The sequence below is a fragment of the Helicoverpa zea genome, chromosome 28 (genome assembly GCF_022581195.2).
Source record: "Helicoverpa zea isolate HzStark_Cry1AcR chromosome 28, ilHelZeax1.1, whole genome shotgun sequence".
In the NCBI taxonomy this organism is placed as follows: domain Eukaryota; kingdom Metazoa; phylum Arthropoda; class Insecta; order Lepidoptera; family Noctuidae; genus Helicoverpa; species Helicoverpa zea.
In genome coordinates this window covers 1664382-1684792 of record NC_061479.1, presented here as the reverse complement: position 1 = coordinate 1684792, position 20411 = coordinate 1664382, and the positions used below count along the sequence as shown (strand labels likewise).

Below are 20411 nucleotides of genomic sequence, written 5' to 3'. Positions count from 1 at the left end.
GAAACTAGTGGACCAATTTGAAAAAAAAAATTCAGTGTTAAATATCCCATTTATACATAGAGGGATCCTATAAGCTATTTTCATCCGAGGGTGTGAAGTAGTTAACCCGTGAGTCGGCAGAAGCTAGTACTTTATACAACCAGAAAAAAAAAACATTTTTTCAGTAGGAATATCACAACATTTTTACACGCCGAGTAGTCTGAAAAAGAATCCGGCCTACATGAAAGAGCTCTTGAAAGCTACACACGGTTCAAATTGAAATGCAGTATGGAGCATTACGTTATTTTTGGACGCATCATCTGCCGAGCCTTTCCCTTTCACCCTTTTTTTTGTTCCAGCTAAGGAAAATGCCTGACGCATACTCACACCGCCCGGGGAGACGGTGAGGTTATGTGGGGCTTGCACCCACTAAAAACCTCAGCTTTTGTGCCGTCTTCTGCCTTTCAGAGAGGGGCCACGAGGACCAAAGACGATTTTCGTGACCTCTAGGCAGTGGCTGGTCGCCCCCATCTACTGGCGATGGCGACCCATCTCAGCAGCAGCTGGTGCAACGACTGCCAAAGATGTTCAAATGACAGCCGGGACCTACAGTTTATCGTGCCTTCCGATACCCTGAAAAACTCGTTATGACTAGATAGTCACCCATCTATGGATAGACCGCACCAAGCGTTTCTTAACTTTTATGATTGGTTGATCTGCACGGCTTTGACTTAGCCACGAACTCTTGAAAGCTACACACGGTTCAAATTCAAATGCAGTATGTAGGTACCAATACGTTATTTTTGGAAGCCATATTAAATTACAGATTACTGCATCGACAAATATTTATACCAGAGACGCAGCAGCAGGTGCCAACTATTTTGATTACAAATCCAATAGGCTATTTCTTGGTATTGAGGATTTTATGGAAGGTATTAAATATACGGTGCACCTAGATACTTTGACGTATCATACCCAACTTCTGTTAACAGACTATTATTTATTTATTTTTCTTTGAAAATTACCTTTTTGCACCAGAGTTACTACAGAGAATCGCGCATTTGAGCAAACATACATACAAACTAACAAACTCTTCAGTTTGATATTATTCGTACAGATTACATGACACCTCTGCCTACCCATCCATGAAAATAAGGCGTAAAATTATTTAATATTAATACCGAAGCAGATTATACTCCTAATCGCATTGTAAGGATTTACTCAATATCCCCCAAGATCAGCCATGCGTGATTAATTCAGAAACGCGGGGATTATTTCGTAGAACGACAATCTGTTTTGATATCCACAACATTATGAGGAACCTATTCCTGTAATAATTACAGATGTTTCATTTTACGAAAGCGGGTAAGCTATACTTGTGTGTGTGAGGGTCCGTTCAGACAGACCGGCTCGATCGTGTACTTTTTCTCGGTCTTGCTGACGTTTGGCTCCAATTGCATCTCACGCAGCCGATCGGAGCAGACTCCGGGCTATGTTAAAAAAAAATGCACGCCGATGCTCTCCGAGCAGGTCTATCTGAACGGACCCTGAATGTACATGTACGTTGTCTTTGCATGCGTGAGCTCGGGAGCGCTCAGTAGTGGCCGAGACGCCGAGTCATACAAAGACAATGTGCATGTACATTATACACACACAAGTGAGACTAGCACGCTTTCATGAGATGGAATGTCTTCAATCAGCTGCATCCAGTGAGAATTGAAGACCAAATAGTTGGACATAAGCTAGATAGGTGGTGAGGAGAAATGAGGATCATGTTGTGAGGAAGGCGATGAGCATGAATGTGGATGCTTATAGTGGAAGGGGACGACCAAATAAATGATGTATAAATTATTTGAAAGTCGATATGGCTAGAAAGAATGTTACTTGTGAGATGACGGCAGATAGAAGTGTATGGAAGAAGAAAAACATTTTGCGACGACCATAATTAAAATTGGGATAAGACCAGAAGGATGATGATGATGAAGCTAGGCAGATGATGTCCTACCCCGAGAATCAAACTTCCACAAGAGCAATTACAAAGTCTATCAAGAAAAAACTATTTATATTCATCACGTACAATAAAAATCTAAGTAGCCATTACAAATTCTGTACGTGTCATTTTGATCTATTTTTGATGGTAATCATCGGTAATAGCAAATCGCAATACTAAGCGTTTATTGTAGTTTAGGCTTGTTATAAACTTTATCTTAAGGTCTGATATCTATTAAATTATACATAATTAAAAATTCTTTGTTCATCTTCAATGAGAAAACCGCAGTCCGCAACCCATCTTGTCGACGGATAATAAATTTACGTCAATTTGTTTTTTTTTTTTGTTTGTAAAGCGACTTACGATATTTTCCGGGTGCGTGGAGTAGACACTTTCCCTTGGAATAAAATCAAGAGGAAACTTTGTTCACATCTACCAATATTCAAAGATAAAAATTAAGCCACATTCTTGCTTTTAAATCACATACCTACCACTAAACCATAATATTAAACTGCATCCGGTTAGACTGGAATCCGACTCCAATATAATTGGGGAAAATCTAGAGATCTAGATATAGACCCACCACTAAATTAAAATGTCTTAAACTACTTACAAATTAACTTAGACAACTGTATTGTAACCAGCCTAAACCTCACATCATTAGTATTTCAAGCTAGCTAGTACAGGGTCTTTCCTGCATCACAACCTTATATGTGCTTCCTATATTATATGCGTTTTATATGGTGTGGGCGGCTGTAGGTGCAATTTTAAATTTTGTTTACAAAGTCTTGGAAGACAATGACCCTTTATCTTCAGTGTTTTTAAACCCACTGCTGTTTACAGGCTTCTTCTCATAAAGAGAAGTAATGAGCTGCAATCACCACGCGAGATGCCTTCCTTCATTCTCAGACTAAATATATCTTGGACACGAATTGTCCAAGATATACTTAGAAAGAAACATAACTTTAAAAAAATTCATTGGTACTTGTCTAACTCGGAATTGTACTCCTCACACTTATATTTAAGAGATTGGTACTTCAAACACTAGGCCACCACAACTTGACGATAACTGTCTAACTAAACAATCATTGTATGTAAGCCATCACAAAACAAGACCTCTAAAACACAGTCAGGAAAGTCTCATCTAAGTTAAATTTCAAAACCAATGACACCTTATTCACTCCAGCAAATTAAGCCCCAAATGACCTTGAACAAGTTTGCACAGGGTCACTAGAGCTTTGCCCGTCTGGGTGCTATCGAGGTTATAATCCAGACCTCCTTAGGACGCCCTCGATTGCTAAATACTGGATTATGTAGTGTCATTGTGCCAATAGGACGAGCCGGACTGAGAGTCTGGTAAAGTCAATGTCAAGAAATGTATTTTGCACCTGAAAAGGCATTGAAAAGGTGATAAAATCTCTAAATGAAGATAGAATTTGTGTGATGTATATTAAAAATTATAATCTTAAAATTAGGTACTTATATGAAATTCTTGTTTTTGGGCCTATCTACTCTTGAATCTGGACACCTACTCAAAGAAGAGACAAAATGAGTTTGAGTCAGTAAATCATCTGATATTTTCCCATCTCAAATATAGATCAGCGACACCTTTTACGAGTAAAGTTTACTAATTAATTAAGATTCACAATTTCAAAGTACTTAGAGAGTATAAGTTCCCATCATATATTTGTTACAAAGGCTTTTTTATATACTCACGAATACGAGAAGAAGTTCTGAAGTCAACGTGTACATAATATACCTATGTTCTTTTATTTAAAAAATTAACACCTAATTGTACATCGTTAGTACATTCTAAACATCCACAGTGCAATCATGTAACTTACGTCTAACCATAGGATCGGACAGGTATCTTATCTCTGTGTATGTATAGACAGAACTCTCTCTAACAGCCAGTTTCTTCATCAAAAGTTAAAGCCAAAGTAAAAGTCAAAGTAATGTCTAAAGTAAAAGTAACGGTCAAATTCAATTTTTCTATTAGTTTTGCTGTCACTTTAGCCTTGAAAAAATGTATTTGACCGTTACTTTTACTTTAGACATTACTTTAACTTTAACTTTACTTTAACTTTAACCAGCAAAAACACATAGGAAGTGGTGAAGGGCGGGCGTTTTGGGGGCTGTCTTTTGTATTGACGTTCGAAAAGTGCTGATTTTCAGCCTACTTTGAATAAATGACTTTTGATTTTGATTTTGATTTTTGATCTTTTGATGAAGAAACTGGCCGTAAGAAAGATAGCTGCACTACGCCAAATATGAGTAAGCCTAATCTTAAACTTATTTAATTAATTTCATGAGCGTCTTCCCGTTTCCTAATACGGGAAGACATCTATTTATAACCGGGGGTCACGCTCTATATGATCAAAGGTCCTTATTACTACTTACTGTCCCATTTCTAGTAGGTATCTTACTATAAAGTTGGTATGTACGAATTGATGGATCTTTGTTCCTCTTTCACGCAAAAACTACTGGATGGATTTTGATGAAACTGTCCTGCCGATAGATCGGGCTCAAAAATCACTATGTTGCAATATGTGCAAATTACAATGACCTGACCGGTTCCAGATAGAATTAAAAAGTTCGATTTGATTCACAATCAACTTCAAAATAATATATCAAAATAAGCAAGGCCGGTTGAGTTAGACAAATCAATCTCATAAAAATCAAAGGATGATAAAATTATAAATTACCAGTCAGTACTTTACCCTTTTTAAATATAGGAAAAACATCCTTTTTCAAAACAGAACAGAAAACATTCACGCATCCATACAAAGCAAGGACTTCAATAACGCGGCAAACATTTTTGCTACAACTGCAGAGAAACTTTCGCAAAGTCCTATCCAGTGCAGGATTGTAAATAGCTGATAAACATGTAACTGTACGAACGACAGAATAAAAAGTTTGATTGGATTTACGACTCACATCTTCATTATAAAGAGACAAACAATAATTCGAGCTGACCATTTAAACAGGGTCTATGAGACTTATAGACATCAATATGATCCCATCTATACTTCAAAATCAAAGGATTATTATCATCTACAAGTCACTGCTTTAGCCTTATGAAATATGAAAAAAAAAAAAATGTAAACGTCCTTTTAAACAGCTCTAACATAGAAAAAGATTCACGCATTACACAAAGCATGGATTTCAATAACGCGGCGAACATTTTTGCTGCAACTACAGAGAAACTTTCGCAAAGTCCTATCCAGTGCAGGATTGTAAATAGCTGATAAAACATTCTATTCTACGAACTTTAACTGAAACTGTTACGTTAAACCGTAGTTTATTTGTAGCCAGTTATCGTAGGTATGGGTTAAGTTAGTGTAACGTGTTTTATCAGACTTGATGTAAACTGGGTCTGTATGCTTCGAGTTTTGGGGGTTTGTATGTAAAAGTTATAGATAATTTTTAGGGCCCTAGATAAAAATTCCTTCGTGTTCTGAAAGGCACGTTAAATTGTTGGGTCTCGGCCATAGACTGTCATTTGAAGATCTATGTTTATTACGGGTGGACATAACCCACACTTTAGGCCAAGGAGGTCATGTACCATGAAAAGGCTTGACAGAAAACTACATGAAACAAGTCATCATCTGGATCATAGAAAATTCCTAACATCAAAATACCATTGAAAATCTTTTACATTCCTATCAATATCACTTATCTAAACTCAGCATATGCACAGGTCACGTGTCAGACCTCTAGACGGTTTCAGTCTAGACAGCTTTTATCAATGGAGTCTGAGTCTGGATGACGTCAGAAGTACTGACAGAACGTCTTTGACGTCATGAATGAATGACCCTACAGGTCTGGACTTGGTAGGGCATTGGCTTTTTGCAAGTCTTTTAAAGATTGTGAAAAAAATATGTACTTAATATAAAAAATGTCGAATCCTCTACTTAAGATGTTCAATAGAGAAAAATAAGTAGGTAGGCTATTTCCATCATCCCATTTAGTTTAATAAATTATTCTAAATAGTTTGTACGCTTGAACACGCTAATCAGGAACTAGTGAAAAAATGTTTCAGTGTAACATAGCCCTTGTATCGAGGAAGTATTTTCTCGAATCGCGTTTTGCCACAAAATAGCTAGTACACAAAAATAATACTTTAAAAACTAAAAAACACGCTTGTCATGTATTCTCATCAGAAGTGAAGAAGACCGGGAAGTGGGTCAAATAAAGATTCCAAGATTTTCTTACATACACATAGTTACAACTGACGCTATATAAGCGTGTTAAAATTGACGAAGATGTGTAATACTCAAGTCAGATGCTGAGACACTGATCTTATTAATTTTCATAACGATCGTAACAAGCTCTTCCTATATAATATAACTCATTGAGAAGATTATTGAACCTACTACTCACAGCTGATGTAGTAATGTTATAGCGAGATTTCACATCATCATTTTCATTTTTATTAAATAAAATAAATAAAAAAAAATAGTTTATTTTCAGACAAAACAGTCCATAATGAAAATAAATTCGATGTGAAACATAAAATATTACAACACAGTGTAATATTACACCCTTTTTTTTTGTCAGGGGTGAAAATCCTCATGGACTGTACTCCACCTGGGGTAGGTGGAGGGGTGTGCCGGACTCTTACCGGCTAAGAACCCTACCTGGTGTTGCCTCCAATTACCTGTTGTCGAGGGCACGGGTATCGCCAAAGCATTCTTCCGCACCCCCGACAGGTATTGGCCCGCCAGATGTTCGAAGGCGGGCCCCGTCACCCTCTGTGGCCGTCACCCAGCGGCCACAGTAACTCCATTAAGAGAGGCGCGCGCAACACAACGCCACCGTCTCGAGGCCTGTTTCTGATCGGACGACAGACGCCCCTAGTCTGTCGTCCGCAGGTCACCATAGGGGCCGGAGATCAGCCACCCTGCGACGCCCCCTACGTCTGCTGCGGGCGGGGAGAGAGGTAGCAGATTCTCTCTCCCTTTCCGCCGCCTCCTTTAAAACCATCACCTCCTCGCAAAAGGAGGCGACGGCATTCCACTCTTCTTCGCTGCTGACCATGCAACACGACGGCCGGCAGCGAAAGATTTCCCGCAGCATCCAGTACCGCAGTTAAATCATTGCGCTGCGTTGCCCACGCTGGGCACTCCGCCAATGTATGCAGCGATGAATCTTCGTTGCCGGTGCCACAATGGTGGCATTCGGGCGTGGGCTCCCGGCCTATGCGACACAGGAACTTTCCGAAACAACCATGTCCGGTGAGAACCTGTGTCAGCCGGAAGCTGAGGGCGCCGTGGCTTCTCTCCAGCCACTCCTTCATTACGGGCCTTATCGCCGCGATAACGGCGTGCCCTGCCGTGGGTCGTGCAAGCCTCTGCTCCCACTCCGCCATTAACACTTGGCGGAGCTCAACCCTATGCGCCTCAACTTGTCGAGGCGCGAGACGCTCGCCCCGCCCCACCGCTTCCTCGCACCATGTACAGAGTGACGCGTGGACTCTTCCGTCCATGTCCCACGGCGGGGATCCGGCTAGGAGGCATGCCGCTTCGAACGAGATCGTTCGATAACCCCTTATGACCCTGATGGCCATCGCTCGCTGTGGTCTTCGTAGCGCTGCGCGGTTGCGGGCCGCCAGGGTGTTCGCCCACACTGGCGCGGCGTACAGCGCCATCGCCCTCACGACCCCCATATAGAGTCTCCGGCAGGAGTTGTTGGGCCCCCTGAGATTGGGTAGCAAGCGCGACAGCGCTGAAGCTGCGGCCATCAAACGAGGGGTTAGTCGCTGGAAGTGCGGCCCGAAGTCCCATCGACTGTCGAGAACGAGTCCGAGGTATTTCATTGTCGATTCGACAGCGATGGTGACCCCTCCTACCATTATGCTGGACCCCGGAGGTGGCTTCTTCCTCGGCCCATGGAAACAAAGGGCCTCAGACTTGTGACTTTATTGTCCTCAGTCCACCGACAACTTTTTACTTCGAAAACTGAACATGAAAATTCATTGCAAACTATTGTTTTAAGAGAAACGGACATTTATTTTGTCGGTGTAAATGGACCTTAGCATAGTGTTACGTAGTTTATATTAGGTAGAAAATAACATACCAGTAGTTTTGCCACCGATTTCTGAAACAATGGAATCATAGGTTAGTAACGACGTTCAGAAAACAATAAAAAAACTTCCTTGCTAGTAATCGGCTTAACTTATTTGACGAAATGTTATGCTTAAAATCGCAGAAATAAGTTTTTCTACTATCATAGTGAAGTACCGTGCACTGAACCTAGACACATTCGTGGTGAGTTAAGTGTGTCGAGATGACGAATGAACTTGAGACTTTTGAACATTGGATTCCAAAAAAAACTAACAAAAACTGGCTAGTATTCAAAACAATTAATTTTTACATACCCATTTAAAGGCGTATTTTTAAAACGACTTCATCACCACAATAAAATTATACGTAAATTAATGCAAAAAAACCCTAAAAAATTCACGCACCAACCTTGAACTCTCCAAAACTACCCCTCATAAAACCAGACCTGCCAGACAGTGACGTCACGTATTGATTGGCAAGCCACCCTTGGCAGAGGGGTGTCAGCGACCCGGTGAAGCCCCGACCCCTGTGCCATCCATGTGTGTTCCAATGCGTTAAGTGTAGACTAGACAGCTGATTAATTTGCTTCAATCAATTAAATGATTAAGCTTACCAACTAAAAATGAGGAGGGCACGTTAAACTGTAGGTCCCGGCTGTCATGTAACATCCCTGGCAGTCGTTACGGGTAGTCAGAAGCCAGTCTAACTGGGTTGAGGAAGTCAGATAGGAAGTCACTCCTTGTAAAACACTAGTACTCAGCTGTAACCGGTTAGACTGGAAGCCGACCCCAACACAGTTGGGAAAAAGGCGCGGGAGATGATGATGACTCAAAATGAGGTATTTAACTTGGATGATTTATTCATTTATTACATTTTATCATTATCATAATCAGCCAGACCAGCCAGACAGTGACGTCACGTATTGATTGGGAGCCACCCATGGCAGAAGGGTGTCAGCGACCCGGTGAAGCCCCGACCCTTGCCATCCATGTGTGCTCCAATGCGTTAAGGGTGATTAACTAACATAGTAGTGGTTGAAATTCGCTTGAACTAATGATTAAGCAAATCTACATAATTCGCGAAATAAGGTTTCATAATAAGGTCATGCAAACTTATACTACTACTACATATATGATGTCCTCCTAGCCGATTATCGGCTACGACGGCTGTTCTCACGTAAGGAGATTAGCCAACTACGCAGGACATATTATAGTGCACGAGCATTTGCGCAGACACAGGTGCACTCACTATTCCTTAACTCTCATAGCCCGATGGGACGGTAATCCGACACGACCGGAGAGAGATCAGGCGCAGGACCGACATTTACGTGCTCTCCGATGCACGGGAGTATCAATCACCAACTTCCAGGCTCCGGGCTGCTTTGTGAAAGTCTTCTAAAACCCACAAAGCGATTTCGGCCCGACTCGGGAATCGAACCCGAGACCTCGTGCTCAGCAGCCGCACTTGCGACAGCTAGACCAACGAGGCAGTTAAAACACTACATATATATAGACTTATTTAAATGGCCCAAAGTTATGACATAGGGCAGTAGATGCGAGCTATCCAAGTCTTGGGTGATAGGCATATATTCAGTTTGAATTTAACTTAACAACGAAGGGACACAGGTACTTTTTTGCAATTTGAAATAGGACTAGCAATTAAATTCCTGTTAACAGGACATGACATCCTTTACTAAGATTATAAATGCACAAAAGTAGCTCTGTTTATCTGTCGTGCTTTCGGGGTTGAACTGCTGATCTGATTATATAATAACTAGCTGGTGCCCGCGACTTCGTCTGCGCAGGTTTAGTATTTCGAACAATATGTTTACAAATTGTAGCCTATGTGTTATTCTGATAACACATAGGCTGAAGCTATATTATTGTAAAGTTTCATTAAAATCCATTCAGTAGTTTTTGCGTGAAAGAGTAACAAACATCCATACATCCATACATACAAACTTTCGGGTTTATAATATTAGTAGGATAAATATACAAATAGTCTTCATCCTAAAATAGGAAAAAGGCGACTTTTTATCTGTGTCCGCGAATAGAACCCACAAGACACGTGTACCAACGCGACAAACAGCAAGTATGCCATAAAATTTCAATTCTAAATTGCCACATCCAATAATCCAACCTTTTAACATCTTCGTTCTCCCCTCGATACGAGTTATGACGTTTAAATTTAATATTTCATAGCGTCATGAACAATTACTTTGGCGTCGAGTGTATTGCGATACGATTATACATAAATTCGTCATTTAAACACCCCTAGTTTAATTTTAAATTTAGCTAATGGGAAAACCGTGTTTATTGATTTCTATATTTTAGACTAGCTTCCGCCAGCGGCTTCGCCCGCGTGGTGGGTTGATAAAAAGTAGCCTATGTGTTAATCCAGGGTATCACCTATCTACATACCAAATTTCAATCAAATCGGTCCAGCCGTTTTTGCGTGATTGAATAACAAACATACATCCATACATTCTCACAAACTTTCACATTTATAATATAAGTAAGAAGTAAGATAGAAATACATGTAAAGTATATGTTCAGCGTAGCTAGTTTTGATTTCATATTGCTATTTTAAGGCCACTTCTTACATCCCTACTAATATTATAAATGCGGAAGTAACTCTGTCTATCTGTCTGTTACGCTTTCTCGTCTAAACCAATGAACTGATTTTAATGAAATTTGGTACAGTCATAGAGTTAACATTGAGAAAGAACACAGGGTAGTTTTTATCCCGGACTTTTGAAGAATTATCTAGGAAACGTGAAATAACCGAACGCTACGCGGGCGAATCCGCGGGCGGAAGTTAGTATAACATAAACGTCTGCTTTTCTTAAAACAATTGTTTACTTTTGAATGTCAACGTGAAAATTAATAGTGAACAGTTGTTTTTACTGTTGCATGGAAAACTGACGTTTATGTTATCCGTGAACTTGGTCTAAGACAATAAGCAATAAAAACGGAAGTTATAAAAGTCAACAAACAATAACCTTTCATGATACTCGAATGAATACATTAAGATATAGATAGACAGTTCATTCTAATTATTCAATTTTATCTTATCTTATACCTAACAATAGATTACCAAGAGATAATAATCATTTAACGTCGGTCCCAATATAATATACATTTGTTGATTTCCTTATTCGGAAATGAAATCGTTTATTTTGCAAGTTGGACGTTACATGACTTTTACACGTCATTTTAAGAACGCTGAGGTCGGCATTTCCTGACTGATCCCGGAGAAGAAACGCCGAAACAAACTCAAGGGTCATAGTCTCTTTTAAAGCCTAAACATGTTTTAAATCAAATAATATTATGTGTGAGTGTCACCATGTACGCGGATTGCATTGCAATTCGACACACCTAATTGATATAAAGCTAATGTCAAAATTCAATTTCAATCGTAAAACAACAGATGGATCGTTTATTACAATCCGCAGATAGGTAACAGATTATGCTACTAAAGGCATACCAACCATTTTCACTACGGTAAAGTACTAAAATATTAAATAGAACCTGAACGCCTATTTCAGCGCCTGTTTACAAGGCAGCGTGGCCGAGCGGTCTAAGGCGCTGGTTTTAGGCACCAGTCCGAAAGGGCGTGGGTTCGAATCCCACCGCTGTCAAAAACCTTTTTTTGTTTTTTTCAAAACTGTCATAAAAATATTTGATTGTCAGATTGATAGTCAATATGGCACATTTGTCCTATCTATTGCTTTTTGTATCTATAATTTAGGCAATTATTCTTTTGGTTAATAATTTATGTTTAAAGTCAATAACCCATTTAATTATGCTGTGTGAAATGTAATTGTAATTATTAATTCAAGTGCGATAACAATATGCAAAGTACTGTATTTCATAATATGGAGGAAATATTTTTTACTTTATTTAGATGCGGCGGCTGTAATCTTTGCTCATTCTAATGTAGTATTCTACCAGAAGGAGTTCCATTAAAATTGTTTTAGCTGTTTTAGAGCTAAATCAGCATCAACTTCCAAAAAAAATAAGTCACTATACACTAGAAAAACTTCAAACATACCTATAATTTTGATATTTACACGCTAAACCTAATTAAAGAAACACCCCTTTTAAAGTCGTATAAAAAAAAGTTCCGCGAATCGTGTGTAACTGAATACGAGCCAATAACAGCTAAGTACACCGGTGTACGGAGGGGAAAAAAGTCTTGCATCGAATTTCCACCCCCGCTAACCATTTGGTAAACAAAACTTGATAGGTTTATGCTCCTGCTCCACCTGCGTCTTAACGCGTAAAATTTTGGCGTTACGCAGATGTGGCCAACGTTTTAATGGCATTTTATACAAATGGCATTATTAATAGCATTAAACGTTAAGCGACAACTCGGGTGTCGGTTTTTTTGAAACATCAAAGGGTTTTAGTGCGTAGCTTAGCGCGCTTAGTGATGTTGGCTACATTAATGCCATCTCATTGCACGCATGCAAGGACGAGTGTAGATACTTTGTTTAAGCGGTAACTGCATTTTACGAGCACGATAATGGAATGATCAAATGAGAAAGCTTTAGTTTTTAGAATTATTTTGTGTGTCTGAGTTTAACCTCTTTAATGTGTGTTAACGCGTTACTTCATGAGGGATTAACTCTTTGCGGAATTGTACCTAAGTGTAGCCAACACGCATTTTTAATGCAATAAGTAACGTGTAGTTGGCCATTGACATTAACGTTAACGCTAACGCAGGTGGAGCAGGAGCTTTAGCAAAAAATGTCGCATTCACTTGTTTTACACAGGAACAGAACATTATACACTACACATACTATACAGGACATTATAAAGAGGAAGAAAAATATTATTTGTTTCTGCTTTAGGCTGCAAAAGTAGCGAACCGATTAGAAAAATTATTTCACTGTTGGGAAGCTGCACTATCCCCGGGTGACGTAGGCTATATTTTTTTTCGGATTCGGGAATCAGTTTCCACGGGACGCCGGTAACACTACGGGAAATAGCATAGAAATTGAATGCGTTATGGTTGATTGGAGTTTCAGGCTAAATACCTGAGATAATAACTTGATTATTATTTTAAGCGAAGTAGCTTCATGCTTCCGAACTCGTATTAAAAGACAAAAAAGACACGCGGGTGTAAAAAAAATGGTTCGCATTTACATAGTATAAAGAGCATTTACTTACCACCCCTTTCCAAATCTGAACTGGCAAAATTATTGAGCCGAAGTGCCCTTTAGCGCACTGATTGGTAATGCACACTGAATGCACAGCTTGGGGTGGCTAATGTCATACTATAAAGGTCATATTGTTCCCCTTTTCATTTTGTTTTTTGACCCCTTCTCGCTGTGGGTGTAGTGTCAGACTCTTACTAAGGGTGCATCTACACGGTGGAAGTGCAAGTGATTCAAAAAGAAATTACGCGACCACATCCATAGGAAATTGGCAGTCGCTACCGTAGATTATTTTTATTTGTTTTTCTTTTATTTTCAATCATTTCTTTGTCTCATATATAAATAAAATAAATAAATAAATAAGTGACAAGAGCATGCGGGTGGGTATTTTGCTTTGGTACTTGCGCGAGTCGCTGGACCCGCACGTTTTTAAAATGTATGTAACCTGCGCGTATGCCTCGACAGGCGCAAGCTACTTGCACCGTGTAGACGCACCATAAAACCCAACATGTTCCTTCTGGAGTCCTAAATGTACCAGTGCCGCGGTAGCTCGAGCGAACAATCCACAACAACATCCAGCCCCGATAACAATTCTCCCCTCGTACTAACTTCGGATTTCACGCATTATGTATCGCATCAAGTTGGCTACCGTACCGTACCGCACTGCAAAACGTCCTAGTTAAACATTAACGCTGATTTTAATCTATATTCTTAGGTACGCTAAAATTTATAAAAGGCGAAACTTACTCGGTCACTTTCGAGCTTTCAAGCCAAAACTGAACCGAATAAAAATAATGTCTTCTTAGCCGATTGTTAGCTACATAAGATCAGCCAGCTGCGTAGAACATATTATATTGTACAAGTATTTGAAACCTACTATTGGTACACAAATACTCTGCCTGAGAGAAAGGGCATAGGCTATTACTTATCCGGGAAGTCGTACCCTCAGGATAAGTGCAGAACCGCGAGGCACACCTGGATATAAAGTAAATGGGATTAAGAAATACAATTTTCCCCGAAAATTCCGCTGAAAAAGGCAACGGTGGTATACTTAGTACAGATAAGCATGATAAAGAAAAAAAATCTTGAAACCAATTGTAATCACATAATCTAATGAGCCAGTTAAAAGTTTGTTTTCATTCTTATCTTTCGAGCAAACAACCGAAACAAATTAATGTTACCACTTTCTTATCATGGCCTTAATTCGCCGTTTTATAAAGAACTAGCTTCCGCCCGCGACTTCGCCCGCGTCGATTTCGGTTATATCGCGTTTCCAAGAGAACTCTTCAAAAGTCCGGGATAAAAACTATCCTATGTTCTTTCTCAAGTCTATCGCTGTACCAAATTTTATTAAAATCAGTTCAGTGGTTAGACGTGAAAGGGTAACAGACAGACAGACAGAGTTACTTTCGCATTTATAATATTAGTAGGGATTCTACGAGGACCTACTTTTTTCTTTGGCAGAAAAATAAAAGTATTATACAAGCTCTAAAGTTTGTCTGTGGACTAGAAGCAGTGAGGCATAGTCAGGTAAAAATAAAACAAATACTACTTAAGTATATAACTAGCCGTATTCCCGCTGAAACTACTGCCCGTACAAGGGATAAAATATAGCCTATGTCACTAAGTACTCGGGAAGAGTGTATAGTCTGTTTTTTAATCTCGTAGACTAAATTGACACTTGCAAAATGTCAAACTTTCTAATAATTTTGCTAGCTCTGTGGTGCAGTGTTGTACTTACGATACCGGTTCGTTGAATCGTAACTTTTTATCTATAATAGACGAATTTAATATTCATTCAAAGTTTTATATTTTAAATTCACGTACGTACACATGGCTGTACGACGTGCTACAAACTGCCAGGGATATCTGACCACGCAAAGCCATGCGTAATCATCAAGGATAAGCCCATTATTTCAGGATGACTTATTGTAAAAAGTTACGATTCAACGAACCGGTATCGTAAGTACAACACTGCACCACAGAGCTAGCAAAATTATTAGAAAGTTTGACATTTTGCAAGTGTCAATTTAGTCTACGAGATTAAAAAACAGACTATAGCTTTTAAACAGTGAAAGAATTTTCCAAATTCCGGTTCAGTAGTTTCAGAGTCTTTAGTATAGATTAAACAAATACTAGATATACCTAGTACCTAGGTACCAACTAGTAACATACAAATATGTACCTACTCCTGTATTTGTTTAACTTTTGAACTATTCACACACACACAGTACAAATTCTCAAGGTCTGAATACCAATAGATAATAATAATATCGCGCAATATTTACGATCGCGGCGCCCGATAACAGTCACACCGAGACACTGATAAGAGGTCATTGTCACTAACTCTATAGGAAGTGATAACGACTTGTATAAACATCTTTTATAGAAGGTTCGCGCATCCTTAATACTCAAAGTCCTTCAACAACTCCCGTGCCTTTTCCCAACTATGTCGGGGTCGGCTACCAGTCTAACCGTATGCAGCTGCACCAGCAGTAACAAGGAGCGACTGCCTATCTGATCTCCTCAACCCAGTTACCCGGGCACCCATCCACGGACCGACCGCACCAAGCGTCGCTTAACATTATAATTGATCGATCCAGCTTTGACTTAGAGCTCTGCCTGATTGAGACGCCATGGCAACGTCGCCATCGGCGCAGGCCTGGCTACATCTGGCATCCGAAGGTCGCCAAGTCAAGTGGCCATGGCGTCTCGGCAGTCAATTGTTTACGTCGTCGCTGAAGTGATCGCACGCTGACTGGTGACCACACTGACGACAGAGCGAGCGAGGTGCATAGTACCGTGTACATTATAGTGGCAACCCTGATATCGTCGCCAAGCTGCCAGAGTATCCAGAAGCCACGTAGAGAACTGTAGCTCGTGGTTTCCAATTTGGTGACGTTGCCAAACCATCGCCAAGTGAGTGAGGTACCATACATTTCAATATTAACTGCTTGGATACGTAGCCGGCGACGTCGCCATTGGCGTCCTAGCTTTTAGACTTACCAGATGACACCATCACCCCTAATGAAAATGGAAACATTTGCCATAATAATTATGCAGTTGCATAGTAAATACAAATAAGGAAATTGCAACTTATGTAAATGTAGACATAATTATCATTGTTACTACACAATTAATAAAAACAAACAACCTATGTATTAAATAATGAGCTGTAATTACTAGTAGGTATAATTATCATGTTTGCGTTGATACAAATGCGACTCCAGTTATACTAGAGTAACTCTGTTGGCTCATCGTACTTTCACGGCAAAACTACTGAACCTGTAGGGGTATAGGTACCAGTCTTACCAAGGGGTATTGGGTTGCCCATATAACTGGGTTGAAGAGGTCAGACAGGGCAGTCGCTCCTTGTAAAACACTGGTACTCAGCTGAATCCGGTTGGACTGGAGGCCAACCCCAACATAGTTGAGAAAAAGGCTTGGGAGATGATGACATTAAGGACATAGATTACTTATTTCTATGTGTGAGATGTAGTACATTCAGACGCAGGTGGAACCACAAGGAACAGCTAGTTAATTATGTCTATATTTTTTCTAATTTCACATGGGCATGTAGTATAAACTTTCTACTGGCTATTGTCTTTATCTCAGAATCTTAATAAAGCTTAGATTATTTCTGTAGCATGTAGGCACTTTCACTGGTTAATGAGATATAATCTTGGCTAAAATAAATTTAAACTGTTATGTAACAATTACATATAATAATTATGAGCATATGTGAATACTCTTTCAGTTCCCATTATAACTGGGTATGTGAATATTCATATTTGATGTTTGCATAATTTTAAAGGGATATGAAATAAATATTGTCAAAAGATTAGCTTCTTTCCCATGGTTTCACTCACATCCCAAGGGAACTTGTTCCCATAGCCAGATAAAATATAGCCCAAGTTGTTATTGAGGATAGTGTAGCTTTCTATCAGTGGAAGAATTGTTTAAATTGGTTCAACGGTTTTTGAGATTTCAGTGTAAAAACAACAAACTGTTCCTTCTTTATTAGTATCTATGTAGGTATGTAAAAGAAATTCGTGTTAGTTACACATTTTTTTTTTTTGACGTCAAAAATCATCAAATGACCCCTCCCGCTGACTCTTACTGACTAAAAACCGTTGTGTTCCGTCATAGGCCTTTTGTGTACCAGGGCCGCGGTATCTCTTTCGAACAACCCGCAGCCCCGGCAATGCAGGCAGAAGCTAGTAGACTATGAATTTGACAGTCTGAAGCTCTATAAAGCTGGCAGTACAAAGTGGGCAAAAATTAAAAAAAAAAAGCTCAAAATTTGTTGCTAATTTGTTGCTAATTAGTTGCCAAATAATCGATTTTTTTGCTTTTGCCGATTTCGAGAAATCGTCAACAATGCTAGCTTCACCATAAGCTGGCATGGATTATAAGATAAAAGTAAAGGTAAAATAAACAAAATCACTACAAATTTGTTGCTGTATAACCAAAATAAATTTGAGGTGCAAAAATATTTTTTTTTTTCAAATAGAAAATTTTTATTTGCTTTGCGCGCTTGAATGTCAATTGTTTCATGAAAAAAATATGAAATAAATTTGTTGCTCGTCACAGAACTGTTCCTTGTCACTTAGAGAACCAGCAACTAAATAGACACCCGACGACCCGATCGTCGGGTGTCTTGAACTTCGGTGACTAACAAACCGGCCATGCTGGCTTGAATGTCGATTTTTCCGGTGAAAAACGTTGAAATGAATTTGTTGCTCGTCACAGAGGTGATTAATGTCTCTCAGAGAACCAGCAACTAAATAGACACCCGACGATCGGGTGTCTTGAACTTCGGTGACTAACAAACCGGCCATGCTGGCTTGAATGTCGATTTTTCCGGTGAAAAACGTGGAAATAAATTTGTTGCTCTTCGCAGAACTGTTAGGCATCGATCGGAGAACCAGCAACTAAATAGACACCCGTTGATCGGGTGTCTTGAACTTCGGTGACTAACAAACCGGCCATGCTGGCTTGAATGTCGATTTTTCCGGTGAAAAACGTGGAAATAAATTTGTTGCTCTTCGCAGAACTGTTAGGCATCGATCGGAGAACCAGCAACTAAATAGACACCCGTTGATCGGGTGTCTTGAACTTCGGTGACTAACAAACCGGCCATGCTGGCTTGAATGTCGATTTTTCCGGTGAAAAACGTTGAAATGAATTTGTTGCTCGTCACAGAGGTGATTAATGTCACTTAGAGAACCAGCAACTAAATAAATAGGAGAGCTCAAAATAACACACAAGTCAAATTGTTGAGCTCTCATAAATTGACGAGCTCAAAAACATCGCAACAAACGGCAATATTCGAACGCTTAATGTATCTAGCGGGAAGTTACAGGAATGGCCTTTTAGGGTCATCCGATTTCGATAATTTTTTTTTTGCTTATTAGCGCTCTCAAGGATGGCTTAGAAAAATAGAATTAAAAAAAAAAGCGAAAAAAATATAAAATTGAAAAATAAAAAAATATTAATACTGAATACTAGTCACCAATGTTACCAGTTGATTACGTGGCTATAAGAGTATACTAAAATTAATCAATATATAGTTTCTGGAAAGTACTCAATGCTTAGTTCATTTTTAATGCCAAAGAAGAAATCGTGACTCAGATGATATTTTTTTGTTTGTAAAAATAATTACAGTTCGTTCAGTAATGATTTATATTGTTTTCTATTATATATTAGACCAAGTTGGTTTAAATTTTCAGGAAATCTAAGTTTGATGAAATTTCTTTAGAATGACAAAGATTGGTAGCCAGCATGGCCGGTTTGTTAGTCACCGAAGTTCAAGACACCCGATCGTCGGGTGTCTATTTAGTTGCTGGTTCTCTGAGAGACATTAATCACCTCTGTGACGAGCAACAAATTCATTTCAACGTTTTTCACCGGAAAAATCGACATTCAAGCCAGCATGGCCGGTTTGTTAGTCACCGAAGTTCAAGACACCCGATCAACGGGTGTCTATTTAGTTGCTGGTTCTCCGATCGATGCCTAACAGTTCTGCGAAGAGCAACAAATTTATTTCCACGTTTTTCACCGGAAAAATCGACATTCAAGCCAGCATGGCCGGTTTGTTAGTCACCGAAGTTCAAGACACCCGATCGTCGGGTGTCTATTTAGTTGCTGGTTCTCTGAGAGACATTAATCACCTCTGTGACGAGCAACAAATTCATTTCAACGTTTTTCACCGGAAAAATCGACATTCAAGCCAGCATGGCCGGTTTGTTAGTCACCGAAGTTCAAGACACCCGATCGTCGGGTGTCTATTTAGTTGCTGGTTCTCTGAGAGACATTAATCACCTCTGTGACGAGCAACAAATTCATTTCAACGTTTTTCACCGGAAAAATCGACATTCAAGCCAGCATGGCCGGTTTGTTAGTCACCGAAGTTCAAGACACCCGACGATCGGGTCGTCGGGTGTCTATTTAGTTGCTGGTTCTCTAAGTGACAAGGAACAGTTCTGTGACGAGCAACAAATTTATTTCATATTTTTTTCATGAAACAATTGACATTCAAGCGCGCAAAGCAAATAAAAATTTTCTATTTGAAAAAAAAAAAATATTTTTGCACCTCAAATTTATTTTGATTATACAGCAACAAATTAGCAACTTTGTAGTGATTTTGTTTATTTTACCTTTACTTTTATCTTATAATCCATGCCAGCTTATGGTGAAGCTAGCATTGTTGACGATTTCTCGAAATCGGCAAAAGCAAAAAAATCGATTATTTGGCAACTAATTAGCAACAAATTAGCAACAAATTTTGAGCTTTTTTTTTTTAATTTTTGCCCACTTTGTACTGCCAGCTTTTTAGAGCTACAGTCTGAAAGGGTTGATCAATCATCTTCAATTTACAGGGACTTAGTTATAAGTTATAACTTAGTGGCAATATAACAAGCTTGAAAATCTCTATATTTACATTTAATTTTATAACACTTAGAAATGATACAATAGTTATTCTAATGTAAACAATTATATTGTTTACATTCATAGACTGTATAACTATCAATATTTAACATAATAATTTTAAAATAAATTCTAGATTTTTTTGTTACACTTGGTGTAATAAAGTTCAAAACTCATGTGAACTAATTTCTTGTAATATGTATTTTAAATTCCAAAGTAACTCTTGTGTATCTATAGAGCTTGCTCAACAAAATTACTGAATCAATTTAAACAAAATTTTATACAC

At 39.1% G+C, this 20411-nt stretch overlaps 1 long non-coding RNA gene and 1 other non-coding gene across 2 annotated transcripts in view; one reads left to right on the top strand and one right to left on the bottom strand.

Annotated features, from left to right (window-relative positions):
- The window catches only part of LOC124643626, a 51496-nt gene that overhangs the window by 29445 nt on the left and 1640 nt on the right, over nt 1–20411 (bottom strand). Inside the window, exon 2 of the long non-coding RNA XR_006985960.1 lies at nt 8048–8068. This is a non-coding gene — a long non-coding RNA (uncharacterized LOC124643626). The remainder of the gene's footprint in view (nt 1–8047; nt 8069–20411) is intronic.
- On the top strand, nt 11595–11674 carry Trnal-uag. The gene has a single exon. It is a non-coding gene; the product is annotated as a tRNA-Leu (tRNA).